We start from the raw sequence: 16305 nt of genomic DNA on the forward strand, positions 1-16305 counted from the left end.
CTGTGATTGATGATCAGCATATCTTTGAATTCCTTCTTTTCCTCTTGCAATCACAGCTGCATCCCAGTGGAGATTACAGCTTCTCTGAGACAGCACATTTAGCAAGAAGTTATAAACAGAGCTCAGCAGAAAAGTTTCTTCTAACCTGTGTTTCTGCAAAATTCCTGATTTGTTAAATCAAAAGGAAAAAACAGAGGCACTACATCAAAATATTATTTAAAGCACATGCCTCTCAAGACACAGATTATTTGGCCATGAACACCAGTCTCAAGTGAGAAAGTAGATATTTTAAAAACAGAATTGGAGAGAATCCACCTAAGGAAAAGAGGTCTGTCTGTTAGAATATGGTTGACTAATCATCATTAATTTCTTTGAAACCTTCTGTTTAAATATCAATAGTTGCCTTAGATCACAAGTAAAAACCAAGAGATTTACATAGATGTCCTAATGCAGATTTTCAGAGTTCATTAAATATGAATGAGAAAGAGAATGTTTTAAAAAAACCTTTTCAAGCATTATAGAAATTAATTTACAAGGATTTACACTGCTATAGCAGTAAAACATTGAAATTAACTGCTGCATGGATTATCCCAGTGTAAGTTCTGAAATGCTAATTCAGCCACGGCAATGTCAGCTATCAGGAAATGAAAATTCTTATGGGGTTCAATTTTTTTTTGCTACTTTCTCCAGCTACTGGTAGACCTGTTATGCATGCTAACAACACTCAGTGTCTTGTAGGGAGCAAGGTTCTTCTATGCAGTGTGCAGGATTTTGCAATGTAACTCAAACAATCGATCACAAAGTTTCTGGACTTCCAATGCCCTTCACCCTTCAGCTTCTGAGGTGGTTCCAGTCTAATTGTCTGCACTCCTCTGAAAGGAAAAAATTGCAAATATGCAGCAGGCCATTCTCAAAGCATGGTGTCAAGGACCATGATTTGTTAAGAACCTTTAATTGGTGCTGCTGAAGAGATAAATTCCCCATGCTGTGGTGAATGCCCTGCCAAGGGTCCCACATGCCATGCTGTCCCAGCAGCTGGTGACCATCACCTGTCAGGCTCGTCCCGTCCATGGCATCGCCTCGCGGGATGCTGCTGCTTCATCTCCCCCCCAGCCTCCCGTTCCCAGCCTGCCATTCCTGCTCAGCCCACACAAGGATGAGTTGACGAGCCAGATCAGGCTTATTTTTATGCTGGATCCCTTCCCCAGCCTCACCCACCATGGGGCCTGGCAGGTGGCTGTGCTGGCAGAGCCAGCAGCTGGAGCAGGGGCGGCTTTGGGGCCAGCTCGGTGCCCTGGCCAGGCCAGCGCTGGCTGCTGGCACTGCCCGGGGCTGGCAGGAGGCACAGTGGCAATCCTGATCCCCTTGAGGGGTTCCCTGAGCTTCTGCTGCAGGCAATAGAGAGAGGGCAGCTCAGGACTTGGGTGACCATTCCTGTCCCACACACCCAGTGCTGGCAGCACCAGGCCCCACCTGGGACTGTTCCTCCATGGAAATGGGGTAGGAAGGGGCCAGAAGCAGAGAATGGAGCTGGTGCTTGTGACTCCTGCCAGTGCCAAGCTCAAAACTCATGTCCTGGGCTCCCAGCAGAGACCATGTCCATGTCCCTGTGCCCACAGGCTGGCCTGCCTGCACACAGAGCTGGTGGCACTGCCCTCAGCCTGCCCCAGACCTGCCCTGCTCCTCTGGCAAAGATGCCCTGGCTGCTGTGCTGTGCTTGCCCACAGGGGAGGAGACACTGACAACGGACAGAGGAAGAGAATCATCCAGAGGAAAACAAGCAAGGACCTCAGACTTCACTTAGATATTAGCAATATAATGAAACAAAGAAAAAGGGCATTTACAACCTCATTAATTGAACTGCGTAATTTGAATACTTTGAAGTGAACCAATAATAATAGGACTGGTTTATTCCCCTCCTTTTTTTTTTTGTTCTTACAAACTGGAACTTATCAGTATTACAAAGAATTTTAGAACTGAGTAATTTTTTTTCTTATAAATTTGGAGGTGTTAATAAATTAATAAATGTACTAGAACTAGCAGAGTCTAAAATTCAAACCCAAAAAAATGCCCAAAAGTTTGGGCAACATGTTACTTCAGACATTGCTGTTTTACAATTCTGTGAATCAATAACATCAGAGACAACCACAATGAAACCCATCAGCTCTTTGAGCATATGGTACCTGTTTATAGCCAAAAATGTCATTTGAACAGGGGAAACAGAAATAATCAACAATAACCCTTTGCAAATTTAGAAGAAAAGCCTGCTGAACAGTCCACAAATAGCTAGTATTCTACACCTGTACACTCCTATATCTCAGAATATATTTAAAACAGAAACTTTGAGCCTTTAGTTATTGCTATGATGTCATTAATTAAACACAAATTGAGTGTGAATGCCAACAAGCATTCAGTTGCAGTATTCCACATGAAGTGATATCTATTTACAGTTACCAGCAAGCCAAGAGTTTCTGGGTTTTTTGACTGGCTCAGCTAGATTTTATTTTTGTAACAAAATGCCAGCTCAAGCTGGAAACCTTACAAATAAAAACTAAAGGGCCTGGCTCACTACTGTACTATTGCCAAAGTACAGCAAGATAACAGTATGAGCTTTAGCTGCATCTTCATGACATGTATATTTATTCTGGCATTTCTGCAAGGTAAAATGGCTCTTGGTGAGATTCAAAACACACAATTCTCTAGGTGGAGGGATCCTACAGTGATGACTCCACAGCAAAGATCAAACATTTTAATAAAACAGTCCCACCTCATTCCCTCCTGTTCTCACCTCCTCTGAGGTCCATCATGCATGAAATGAGAGTGGAAGACAGCTGTTGGTGAAAAGCTGGTTTTGCCTCGTGTTTCACTGTGGGAGGCTCCCAGGACAGAAATCAGCCTCGGGTGCCCATGGCAGATGGGTTAAGGGATCATCCCCATCTCCTGCAGAGCACAGCCAGAGCATGATGCAACTCAGCCTCTGTCCTCTGACTTTAGAGCAGGCAGAAAACCTCAGCAGCAAACCCTCCCAATGGACAAGACCAGAGAGCCTGAGGAGCACAGGGATCCACAGGTCTTGGAAAAGCTCCCATCCCACAGAACAGAGAGTCAGTGGAATTGGAGTGCTACACAGCACTTGACATCTCAGGAAACTCTTCCTAAGCCCACTTTAACAAGTGTTACACAGACAAAACCAGCATGCAGCTTGAGGACAATATTGTAAATATTCACAGAATTCACAAAATCCACAGAATGACTAGGTTGGAAGAGACCTAGAGATCACTGAGTCCAACCCAGCCCTAACATCTCAACTAAACCATAGCATCAAGTACCATATCCAGTCTTTTTTTAAACACTTCCTTCTTTCCACTGCTCTTCACAAGAACTGAAACAAGTAGTGAAAATAAGAAATATCACAAATGTTTTGATGGCAAGGCATCAGGGAGAGCATGACTATTCATTATTTAACAGTCTCTGTTTTTACATAAGTTTGGCCTGTTTACATTCCTCATCTCAATATTCAGGTATAAAATATTGCTGACAGCAGTTTTTCCAGAAAGGAAATGCAGCTGTTGTATCAGTGGAAAATTACATGGACTAGATTTCACATTTCCATGTGTACTATTTCCCCCTAAAAGTACTGTTATGCCCAATAAAGAAATGAAAACAACTAGATAATTTTTATATAGGAATAGCCATTCAGTTTGAAACTTGGTCTTCAGAATAAGTCTTTTTCCAGTCAATGACAACTATATTAAAATCAGATAAGAGATTGAATTTTTACTATTTCTACACAAAAAATTATGCAACAACAATATTACCTGAACAGATTGGATTTAAAAACGTAATTTTCTCAAAACTGTGACACGTTTATGCCTATTCAACCTGAAAAAAAAAATAAAAAGGATCAAAATCCACCAGATAAAAAAATGTAATACGTCATGGTTTAACCCCAACTGGCATCTAAGTACCACGCAGTCACTCACTCAAACCTAAAGGTTTACAAGGGTTTTTTTTAGAACTCCTATGAATAGAAGCTGTTAAATGCAAACAACTTCCCATGGAGTTCCCAGACAGATTCATCAGTTAAACATACAGTTCCTTTTCTAAATTTTCCTTTTGCTAGCAAAATATGCTCAAGCCTTACAAAATCTACGTGGAGAAGTGATGTACATTTGTATGTCTTTGAACCTTTGACACTTTCCAAATGAGAAAATGTGTCTTTAATTTATGTTCTTTATTTTGTGAGATAATTTTTAAGGCCTAAAATAGCAATGGCCCCGATTGACTTCTGCCTGCCAAATCTGTGAATCACTGTCTTTGCCAATGATAAAAATAGAAAAAAGAAGAGATTAAAAAAATCCCATCTAATTTCAACTTGTCTCCCACATGCTACCTCAAGTAGAGGTGTGGGAAAAGAGCCCTGTTCAGAGGTGGTGGCTTAGCCTTGCATTCACTGTGACAATCAGTTCCTTTGCCCTAAAGCCTAACTCAAAAAATAAAATAATGTGACACACCATGAACATGAATACAGCAAAAGCAGCTCTGGCCCTAAATGCAGTTTTCAGTAAGGTGCTATCCATAGATTCTGGGTCTTGTGTGTATTTCTGCCATGATCTCTCTCCTGCTACCACTCACTGCTCCTGGAAGCAGAGCCAGGTGCATCCCACGCAGCCTCACTGATGGCTGGGGGGATTTGCAGCTGATGGCCCAGGGCCCATTCCCAACCCCTGTCCCACACTTCCACCTGCAGTGTGGACACCCTGCCTGGTCACTGCAGCTCTTGGAGGAAAATCTGTGCTCTGGGGAGTGATTCTGCCTTCATTTGAGGCATGCACCTTTAGATGGGAGGCATGATTGTGTAGAAGAAGAGCAAATTTCCTTCTGTCAGCTGGAAAATTTGTTGTTCCTAAACTGATTGTGTTGTAGAGATGTTATCTATCCACCATGGGACTTTGCTGCAAGGATGAGGGGCGTGTCCCTGCCCATTCACACGCACTGCTTGGTGCAGTGCTGGGGTTTCCAATCTATCACACTGAATTTTCTGAACACTAACATGTCTTCCTGGGGTTTTAGTGCCTTTCTGCTTCCTCTTGCTGTTCCCACAGGTACCAACATTTTGAAAGACTATAGCTGGTTTTTACAGTTTCATGTTTTTGAAATCTCTTTTACCTTTACATTCTTAAAGCACCATCAGCATGGAAATATTTTTCTTTTGAGTCCTTTTCCTGCATTTGTTACTTGTAGGCAAGAGATAATTTATTCAAAACCTTTTTAGATTTCCTCCCGCAGGCACTGCAGATATATAAAACCAGTAGTCCAGAGTTCTGATTGTAGTGGAGTACAGCTCACAGCAGAACCCACCTGGCAATTCTCAAATGCTTAAAAAATATCCTTACATGTCTCTTCTCTCTTCACCAGATATTAGGTCTGAATTCACAACCAGTGCCTCCTCTCTTTAAAGCTTATACATGATCCAAGAAAGGGATTTGACATCTGGCCAGGAAAGCAGATATTTCTATCTCCCTTCTGAATTCACAGCTGGCATTTGCCAGCATTCATCTCCTAATGCACGCAGCAGACAATTTACAGTTTCTGCTGGGCATTATAGTGACACAATCTGCTTGTTCACATCAAGATGTTCCAATCAGTTTCTGTCTAGCCATTTCTTTAATGAAATCCAAATACACAGAGAGGAGACCTGAATTACAGCCTGAGCCTCCAGCGTCAGCAGCTGAGCGCAGATCCCTGGTGAGCCCCAGGCTGAGCTCCCGAGGGCTCCAACAGAAGGCTCCAGGCTGAATCATGCCCTGGGGAGCCCCTGGGGTTCTAGTCGTAGTTTAAATTTCAGGAGGCTGAAAGAAGCACAAGGCAAGGGAATTCATCAAAGCTAGAATCCTGATCATCTAACTACTTGTAAATCTTTTAAATAGTAACATTTTTAAACTGGTTTTGCCCTGAATTCAAAAGGCAGAAGAGTTATTTTCCTTTCTAGTGACCATTGCAGATTCACATCTGGCTTCATGGGTGTGTTGGCCCAGGGTAAATGGTGTTTTGCAGATTAGCCAAAAAGAAATTGTTCAAAGTGTCAGGCAACAGGGTTTGATTTGGAGTCAAACAGCTCTAGTGGACAGCAGCTTCCTCAGGAGCACAGGTGAGCTGCTTCAATAACACACTCCCCACTGGATTCCTGATACCCACAAACCTTGCAGCAATAATCAGCAAGGAAAACAACAATAAAAAAAGGAACTATTGAGCAGGAAAATTCTCACAGAAGTGGTGAAAGTTTTGTTTCTAGTTCTAATGGATGAAATAATTTATGGTAACCACCCTCACTGGGTTTGGGTTTTTTTAGATCTGTAATAATTTCCTTTCTCTGCCCTTTCCCAAGCTCTTTCAGAGCTTCTTGACAACAAAATCTCATTGGGAAACAACAGTAGCTTTTATTCACAGCAGCACTGTGCTTTTTCCTGCCATAATTCTACTATTTAGAAAGAAAAGTCAGGCTCTAAAGCCACCAGACCATGAAAGAAAAGATAAGCAAGATTTAAATTTGTACAGCCCTAAATTAGAGTGTTTTATTGACATATTTAACTATATTTAAAAGTCTACATGTTTTTTAATTGTCAATTGCATTGTAATCCATAAACTCCAAATGGAACAATATATTTTACCTGGTTAATTCTGAGAAACAGAAATGTTTACTTCTGTCTTTATTTCTCAGCTTAATGACTGCCTTTTCTTTACTGACTTACATTTCAGTTTGAAATCAAGTGTGGGGTAATGCATGAGTCTCATGTGTGCTAATTCAGTGCTAAATTCAAATGTGGATTTAAAAGGTCCATGTTATAGAAGGACAGAGATACAGTCCCTGCTTCTGGGATCCTGCTCATTTAAAAAGCCAAGGGGAGGGAACAGTGAACACAGAGAGAAAATCTCATTTACCCAGAGCTGCACAGCAAGACAGTAGCAGAGATATAAAAAGGACCATAATTTCTATGGCCTTATTTCTTATGATACAGAGCATTCTCAGATTTTTTTTTTTAAATTCTGTCACAGAAAAAACAAAAAAAATCAGTAGGCATGGTCTGTAGTTGGTGCATGATGTGAGAAAAGAGACAGATTAAACTCTGCAATCCATAATCTTCCTACCATGGCCTCCAGCAGGGCCCTCAGCTCCCTCCTGCAAAGAACTCAGCTTCTGCAAATATTGGACGAGTACTTAAACTACTTTGTCACTTTCCAAAATCATCAATGGCAGGTAACAAATATCACACAGAGTGTGAATAAAATCATAGCATTAAATTAGATCCAAGTCCTACGCACACAGAAGTTCCTTGGAAACCTTATTTTGTCCTATAACCTAATTAGCCTTAGCTATACAAGGCCACAAAAGAGAAATTACAGCAATCAGCATTACTGTCCCTAACCTATTTGCAGTTTTAGCCCAAAGAGCTCAGTCCAAATACCACTTCAAATGCAAGTAAATACATGTTTGGCAAACGGTACAACATTTGTAGGTAAGCACTGGCCACAATTCCTCCCATGTCCCTCAGCTCTCATATCCCCAGGGCCAGTGTGGTGTGCTGAACCTTGTGGTCATCTCCCTACAGCTGGAAACGTTTCACTGACTGTTTACCTCTGTCTGAAACTTTCAGAAATTATCATTATTATTAGTCAGCACACACAGAGATCACCAAGGAGGTTGTGCTTTTGAGATGCAGGTTACAGGTGCTTAACTAAATGAGCTGAATTACATTTAAAGTAGGTGTTTTCATAAGTTCTGGCTGACCCTTTAAAAGCTTCTGCATTCCCACTGGTGCAGGCACTGCTCTGTCAGACAGCCCTGCAGCCCCTGTGACCCAGGGTAGCTCTGCTCCTGGGCTGTCCTTGGGAACACACTTGTGCCCACTCTTTGGCAAAGCACGGCAAGGACTTAGGTCCAAGTTTGAAAACAACCATATGTCTTGAGTATAACTTTTGATTCCCTCATCATCAGTGAACCTAAAGAACTTGTCTTGGAAAACAAGATAGTTCTCTGCAAGAAAATCTGTTAAAATAATTATTTAAATCATAGGTAAAGACTTTTATAATTGATACTACAAAGAAATGGAACAATAAAATCCACACATGGAGGAAAAATATCAGTGATAAGAAGTAATAAGATAAAAACAACGTCCAGCTCAGTTTAAAATAAGCAAGGTTCAGAATTTTGAACAGTGACTTTAAGGTAAATATCATGGATGATTTTCATCTGCCTGTGATTCTCCCAAGCAATGTTTAATATTTAAAATCTGTCTGGTGTAGACAACACAGAAATCTCAGGTCTTTGGGATAGGCAAGCCAGAAATCTCAAGTCTTTTTATGTAGAAAATTCTGTCATACTGAGATGTGACAATCCTTACAACTTTGTGAAACCTTTCCCTTAGATTTACTATCTGAAATGCTTGATGCAGCTTGGCTTAAAATTCTTGGGTTCTCTTTCCTGAAGGTTAGGTCTTAGCAAAAAAAAAAAATGAAACAGTTGACTATTAGGGAATTAATATAGGAAATTAATATAGATATAGGCATGCAGATACTCTTTCAGCAATGCCTTCTTTTTCATGACTAGGTGAGGGTCTGGCAGATGAGGTCCCTTACTAGTTTCTGGAGAGGGCAGGATGATTTCATAGATGTAATTTGCTACTTGAAATTCCCATTATGATCTTTAATAAGACTCCTGTGATCCCCTCTGAGCCGTGATTCACTCAGGGCCCTTCACATCCCCTTCCCCAGAACGCCTGCCCACCCTGCTGCTCCCCAGCCTGGTGCACTGATAATCACCTGTACCCAAGTCTAGCTCTTTTTATTTACCCTTAACAGCACTGCAAACTCACTCTTCCACTCTTCAAGCTTTTCCTAAATGTTAAATCCTCTTCATACATGCTCTCACATTAGTATCACCTGCAGATTTAATGAGCAGACTCTGCCTTTGCTTCAGGCTGCTAAAGAGAACACTGAGTAGTACCTGGGCAGCCCACTGGGGCACCTGCATGGTACAGCCTTCCCATCCTGACAATCATTTATAATTGTTCTCTGAGGCTCATTTCACAATAAGTCTTGACCTCATTTCACTATATTGTTCTCAAACTGTATTCCTCTATCTTGCTTACAAGAACTCACAGGAGAGGCTATCAAAAAACTTTAGATATATCTCCTGTCTTGTTAGTATAGAAAATTAGACAGGCTTGAAGACCCATTGTTTTGGGAATATCTAATGTTGATTTCTATTCAATTTCTTAGTGACTTTCCTGTGCTCTTCAAGTAGTTAATGTTCCACTGTTCAAATGAAATATTTTGTAAGCATCTGGGGTCACTACAGAGCTATGACCACTTCCATTTTTATGCTGTGTATTAGAAAACACAGCTGACATGCCCTCCAAAGTCATGAAATACCTGTCCTCAAAAAGAAAATCTTTGCAGTCTGACAGCAATCTCCTTCAGTCAGAGATGAATTCTCTGAACTTCCAATAAAACATTATCAATAATGAATCTACTTGTCATTACTGTTTACTCTCTCCATTCATACCTCTTATATTTTCACACAGTAGTCCTCTTGGTCTCCGCTAGAATATTAACAATTTTCTAGCAGTGAAGAACAGGAAAATAACAAAAGACTTTGTTTCATTTTAATCAAATAGATGTCAGCTTCTAAAACAGGTTGTAGCTAGCTCTGTTAATATAATCCTTGCGATATTAAAACACTATGGGTTTGCTATCAAAAAGAAAAAAAAAGTGTTATAATTGCCTGTGCCATTATAACTTTCACTGGGCTGATGCTCTTCACAAGGCAGGATGATGACTTTCACAGGAATGTCTAGTGCTAACAAACCCAATCCTTCAAAGAGCTGGGGGGTAATGCTACAAATCACAATATTAAAGCTGAGTAGATGGTACAGCACCATACCAACATCAATGGTTTTGGCAATGGGAAAGAGGACATCCAATTGCTACAGAGGAGAGCACCAGCGGCAACCAGGAGAAAGGAGATCCTCACTTCCATTAAGAGAAAATGTGACAAAGTGAAGGCTAAGAAGTGAGAGCAGCCAGAGGAAAATACTGTCAGAGGGGCAAAGGGCTGCAGTAATTTAGATTGGACACCTGAAATGTGTTTCCAGCAGGATGGCACAGCTTTAGAAATAGTGATAGTGGGAAAAAACCAGCTTAGGATGGAGCTTGAGAGATTAGCTACCAGTTAGATGTGTCAAGAATGTCTGTAAAGGCTGGTAATAGAAACACTCCATGTCCACACTCCTCACACCCAGCTCTCTCTCCTTAGGATATATTTGGTTTCTGTGGATTTACACTAATTTATACAAGCCCACGATCCAGAACAGAAAGGAGTGTTATGAAGAGCAGGTAGTATTTTTAATTTATGTTGACAACTTACACCAAATTTCCACAAACAGAATTTCAGTTCTGTTAAGCTCATGGAGTTTATAACAAATGCAAATGGTGCTCTTTGTCCTGAAATAGTTACTTGGCATCAGTTGGACACACTAGTTACAACCAAGAAGCTAAGTGCCTGAACACCTATTTGCATACAACTATGCCTAATTTATATCACACTGAATTTAATTAATTTGACAGTTATATCATTTGATAATATTTTTACACTACAGCTACCACTGTATTCTGCCTTTGCTCGTTACATTTAACAACTTTTATAAATCATTCAGTACACCAAAGCAGCAACTTTACCTCTTCATTACCCAGCACACACAGGATTTTACCTTATAGCAGAGCCAAAACAGCTGCTGCAGAACAGAGGGATGATGAGGAAGCCATGGCAATACAAACTTCAAGAACAAACTTATTCTTCATGTTAACTGTTTCAGGGCATTTGTTTTCTAAGTATATAAAAGCAGTTAATGGAGATCAGATAAACTGGTTATGGGTTCAGACGAAAAATCATGTGACAAAGTTCTTGTATTTAAATAATGTGTGCACACATGGCCTGTACATCTCCTTTGCCAACATGTCACAGGCACACTCTGCTCTTCCACGTGCTCAGTACAACAGCAAAGTGCAAATATTAATCCTACCATCCTCTTAAATATCGCTTTCAACTCCAGTAATACATAACATCACTGTAGGAATGGGAGGTAGAATATGTAATTTCTCAAATATGTCTTTCTTTGTGGTACAAATCATAACAGGAACAAAGGTCCAGCCTTCAGATGCTAAAGGGAGATGAACTAAGAACCTGCATAAACAGATCTCCTTTATGAGGTTACTAAACAAATTGCACAAAATGTTTCTTTGGGACACATCCAATAATAAACAGGAACCTGAGTGAACAATAGCTCTGAGAGAAAATCAACCTCAGCAAATGCATTTCACTGAAGTCAGAATTATGCCTTCTTTTTCTGAGAAATCAGTAAAATTTTAAGGCAATAATAAAACTAGAGAAAATAACATTTCTTTTAGCAGTATTCTCCATGCAAAGAGCTAACATTGCACTTCTCAGGCTGATGTTTAAAATCAGCTGCAATGCAAGCCTGAAACTTTACTTCCTTGCTATTTACAATTACTCTTTCTCAGCAGTAATCAGTGAAGTATAGTCAAAGACTACCAAACACTGCTTGAGATGTTGGTATGATTTAAGTAAAAGTAAAGTGCTGATCAGCTTTTGTTTCAGTGCAACTTGAAGGCTGGAGGGATTTGAACAAGGCTATAGTGCTGCCTACAAAGAGCATGAGCTGATGTCTGAAATCCCAGGTGCCTGGGAGGAGGAAGAGAAGCATCACCTTTGATATCTGAAGAAATGCAAGCACAATATTCAAGTGTGTCCCTGCTCTCCCTGGTGTCAGGTACCAGCCAGTGCCATCAAACACAGCAGATGCAGCCAGGTGGGAGAACTTTGTTTAAAGGAAGGACTGGAGTTACAAGCATTTGAGCTATAACACGTGGTAGAACACAAACATCATCATCATAATTTAATGACTAATTTCAGGAGGGTAAAAAGAAGTTCTTTGTATATATGCATATGTGTACTTATATATATACAAATATACATTTTTGAGGAAAAGAGGGTCCTGGGGTTTTGCTCAGACCACATTTTAAATACTGCTGAAGGGAAGATAGACACTATCCTAGGGAAAACATTTTCTGCTGACAGAATACTGAAAGGCAGTATTCTGCCCATCCTCTCCTCACTTAACTGCTTTGGAGGAACAGGGGTGAGTGTCAGCTGAAGGGTCGGTGTTGTTCTTTTTAGATAAAAATTTTCATATTTCACCTGCCTATTTGCTCAGGAAGCTTTAAATGGGTATATGACATCTCTCCCTCTACATCTACTTCTACCCAACTGCTGGAAGGGTAAACTGGGGCTGCAGCTACACCCAGCCCTGCAGGGAGGGCCACATCCCTCCAGCATCCTGCACTGCTGGGGAGGACACACAAAACATCTCTGGTCACTCTGGTGAGGTGCCCTCCCTGCAACCCCTCTCTGCAGCTGACCCCAGCTCCTCTCCAAGGAATATTCCACACTGCCAGGGCAGCTGTTTTCACAGATCTGCTGTTTCTGTAATTTGTCCAGAGTATATATGGTGGGTTTTCAATGGGATTTGAGCTGCTAATGCGCTTAGACTCCCTGGAAAATTCCAGTCCGATGTCTTGACATTTACAAAATTGATTTCATGCCATGACTGTTTTAGTGCCCAGGGTGTTGGAGATTTTTTCTTTCTTTTTTGTTTTCTTTAGGAAAAACATGATATATGCTAAACTAGCAGAATAATTTTTATGCATTTTGCCTCATTACAGTGTGCAGGAGTGGTTGGAGCAGACCCTGTACCCTGCAATGCTGTATCCAAGAGTAACAGAGCCAGGAGCTAAGAGGAATTTTACGGTCTACAATTAAAACTTCCTAAGTGCTATCAATTCAGTAGGTGAAATTGCTGCTACTAAGCTCATCTCTTTCTACAAAAATTAAATCCATGCTAAGTGAGCATGGCACCTTTCTTTTGAAAAACTCATTTACTCTTCTGGGTGTTTGTTGAGACTTGTGTACCATGAAAATAGACAGTCATTTGAAGAATTTTATTGAAATAGCCTTTAGAAGGTTTAATAGAAATGCATACAGATGTACCCAGCTTAGACTGCACTCTGCTAATTATCAGCTTTTGTTACACAAAATTGCAAATGGTGGGAACTAGCCTTGTGTTTTTCACATTTTGCCTATTTATTCAGGATGCAAACATGATGTAAATAACATAATCTTTTTTTTTTCTTGTGACATTATCACTATCCTTGCAGCAAAAGCTTTAATCTACTTTCATTAATTAAGCAAGGGACCAAATTTTCTGCCTAGTAAATGTTTGGAATTTTGTGATCAAAAAACCATGATGACTTAAAAGATCAGAGGGAAAGCTAATAACTAACACTTCTGCATACAAACACAATTTGAAATCGCTGTAGGAAGCCTCTCGTGGTAGGAACCACAAGATTTACTTTGCTCTTTCTGGGATTTATGCATTTGCTTTATTTCTGTCCAAGGCTGATTATTAAATCTTGGCATGTCTGGTCATCAGGGACATTTCTTAGTGGAGACAAACAAGAAAGGTTTTGGAATTGAATGCCACACATTGGAGGCAGCCTGAGGATGGGAGACAGTGTCCATATGAATTTCAATAAAGCTCCCTGTGAGACAAGCCTTCCTAGTCACTCAGAGCTGGGGTTTTTTCCTATAGGTATTTAATTGATCAGACTTGCATAGGATGATGCCCTTGATATCAATCCTCAGACCTATTATTTCAAGCAGGTTTGAAAGTAGGTGCATTTTCACTGACATATTTTGCTAAGTTTAGATTGTTTTTAAACAAATAATAACTTATTTTTCAATCACTTCTTTCACTTATCAGTGTCCTGATTAACAAGGTGTCAGGTCAGGGGTTTTCTGTGCATTTACAAAAGTCTCAACTGATGCAATGAGACGACTGACACAAACTCTGAGTTTGCCTTTGCTGATCACCATTTTCTACTTGAAATACAGTACACTTAAAGCTGTTGAATTTTGTGTTTGGCTATTTACAGGCTAAATCCTTCAAACCAAAGGTTAGTGCTATATATCTTGTAGAAAACATCTCTTAGCTCACTCTCTTAGAACAATTAATAAATAAGTGGGATCTGCCAACCTTCTCATCACTTCTTCCTTGCCTTGTGCCAGCTGTGCCATGTGTTATATGGAAATGGTCATTTATTAATGGCTCTCCAGCACCTAGCCCATGGGATGTAGCCTCACACTTTATTTGTGCCACAGGCTATGCAAAATATGTCCTTTCCCAGTAATGTGAGCCAGAAGTGGTTCTGTAGCTTTGCACCCCCTCTTTAAATTCACTCTCCCTGACATTTCCATGTCCTTTACCACAGTTTTCACAGGGAAAATATTCTCCCTGGAACATGGTCTGAAATTTATTTTATTTTATACCTTTTCATTAAAAACTGCTGGTAGACTCAGCGCAACATGGTATCCACCCATGACAAATGCATCACAGTAGTAATTTGTATTCCAAGGATATCCAGTTATGTCACATTTTTCAGTAGAAAAATTCCAGGGCTAGAGGACATACTCTGTTAAACTACCTGATCAGCTCTTTCTCTTCCTAGACAAATTCCCTTAGTCTGCAGAGCCTACTTGCAAATTAAATTCAAAACTAACCAATCCTGTTCTGATTTGGGGCACACAAGAAAAAAAGAAGAAATCTTCACCATTTTCTCTAGTCTGCTTTGTCCTCATCAGGAGCCACAGGGGGAGATGACAAATTCTGATCCACTGACATTAATGTTAAAATTCACTTCTTCACAGGATCACAATCCATAATGCAGAGGTTCTGCAGGACATAAAATCACTTTGGCAGGAGGCAACTGTTCTTTTCAATGTATTTGCATCTCGCTGCCATCCCATTCTCAGCAGAGCATCCCACCACCTCACCTCCATGCTTGCTTGTCCCTTCATTAGGTTTCCTTTATCTGCAAGGGGATTTTATGTGGAAAAGCTTACAACAGAGAAAAAACCCCATCCTGCCCATTGCCACCTCATCCTACCTCTTCTCACAGTGTAACCTTTGACATGGACAGCCAGCCTCCCACCTTTCAGTTCTTCTGCATCTCAGCACCTCTTTGTGGCTAACTCTGAATTTAGATGTCTGAAACTACCACGTTTGAAAAGTTTGCCCTAGGGGGAAAATATTTCAGTCCAAGTTAATTCTTTTAATTCCCTTTTGGTGCATGTAAATTATTAGAGATGGAACATTTAAAATATCATTAATAAAATCACAGAGATATCGTGCAAAAAAGTAAAACAAAATCCCTTAATTAGATATTAGATTAACAACTCTTAATAAACTTACATAAAGTTAGTCAATCAATACTGTTCTCTCTCAGTATCCCCAGAGCAATTAAAATTCACTGCTCTGCAAGATCCATTTAATGATTTGGCAAGGTCTATTTTAGAACCATGTGGACAGTATTAGCAGCAGAACAGCCTGGATACATTGTACAAGATTCCTACTGCAGCAGGTCTGTGAGTGCTTCAAAGGAAGTGATTCACTAAGAGACCCATCTATTACACCTCAAGTGCTCATTGTGGGTATCACCAGTGGCTTTGGGGCCACTCCATATAATTGGCATAATGTGACCAAGATCACTAGAGTATCCATCAACTGCATGGTTAGTCTGATGGTGTGGATCGTGCAAGTGTGGCTGTGAGGGTTAAAATCTGCACAACTTTTCTTGTAGATACTTTCTCAAAGGTCACAGAACTGAAAAATGTCATTTTTCAGTTCCTTACTAAATAAGAAAAAATAATTTACAAGCATGTCTATTTTACCTGCACCTCCAGCAGCTGCTGTACATATACAGCATTACTTTTCAGTATTAAAGTGTTTTTGGCAGAATTCAGCAACCCCACACTGGTCTTTTTTTAAAGCAGGTTCGAAGCATAAAAGTTCTTGAATTTGGTGTAAAACCATAATTAAAAACAAAATAAAAGGCTAAAGTAGTTTTAGGAAAAGCCCTAATTCTTGCTAGGACATGTAGTTGCACAGCATCTTTTGCTGTGACTGGGTGACAGTAAATATATGTTTAAATTTTGTTTATAGCTATTTATTTCTTAAATACTCAGCAATTATTAAGGAAAACATGGGCTTTGTGTGAAGAGCATCCTACCTGTCAGCTCAGCTCACAGGATGCCTATGAAGCTCTGTGGTGGTTTGTGACAAAGGAACAATTTCTTAGAAGCTCAGTCAAAAGATATCCTATATTCTATGA

At 40.2% G+C, this 16305-nt stretch overlaps 1 long non-coding RNA gene across 1 annotated transcript in view; it reads right to left on the bottom strand.

The window, feature by feature from the left end:
- The window catches only part of LOC135281282 (uncharacterized), a 173941-nt gene that overhangs the window by 90711 nt on the left and 66925 nt on the right, over nt 1–16305 (bottom strand). The window contains exons 5-6 of the long non-coding RNA XR_010347977.1: nt 3819–3882; nt 2789–2940 (exon numbers count right to left, since the gene is read on the bottom strand). This is a non-coding gene — a long non-coding RNA (uncharacterized LOC135281282). The remainder of the gene's footprint in view (nt 1–2788; nt 2941–3818; nt 3883–16305) is intronic.

This window comes from Passer domesticus, chromosome 15, assembly GCF_036417665.1.
Source record: "Passer domesticus isolate bPasDom1 chromosome 15, bPasDom1.hap1, whole genome shotgun sequence".
Classification (NCBI taxonomy): Eukaryota; Metazoa; Chordata; class Aves; order Passeriformes; family Passeridae; genus Passer; species Passer domesticus.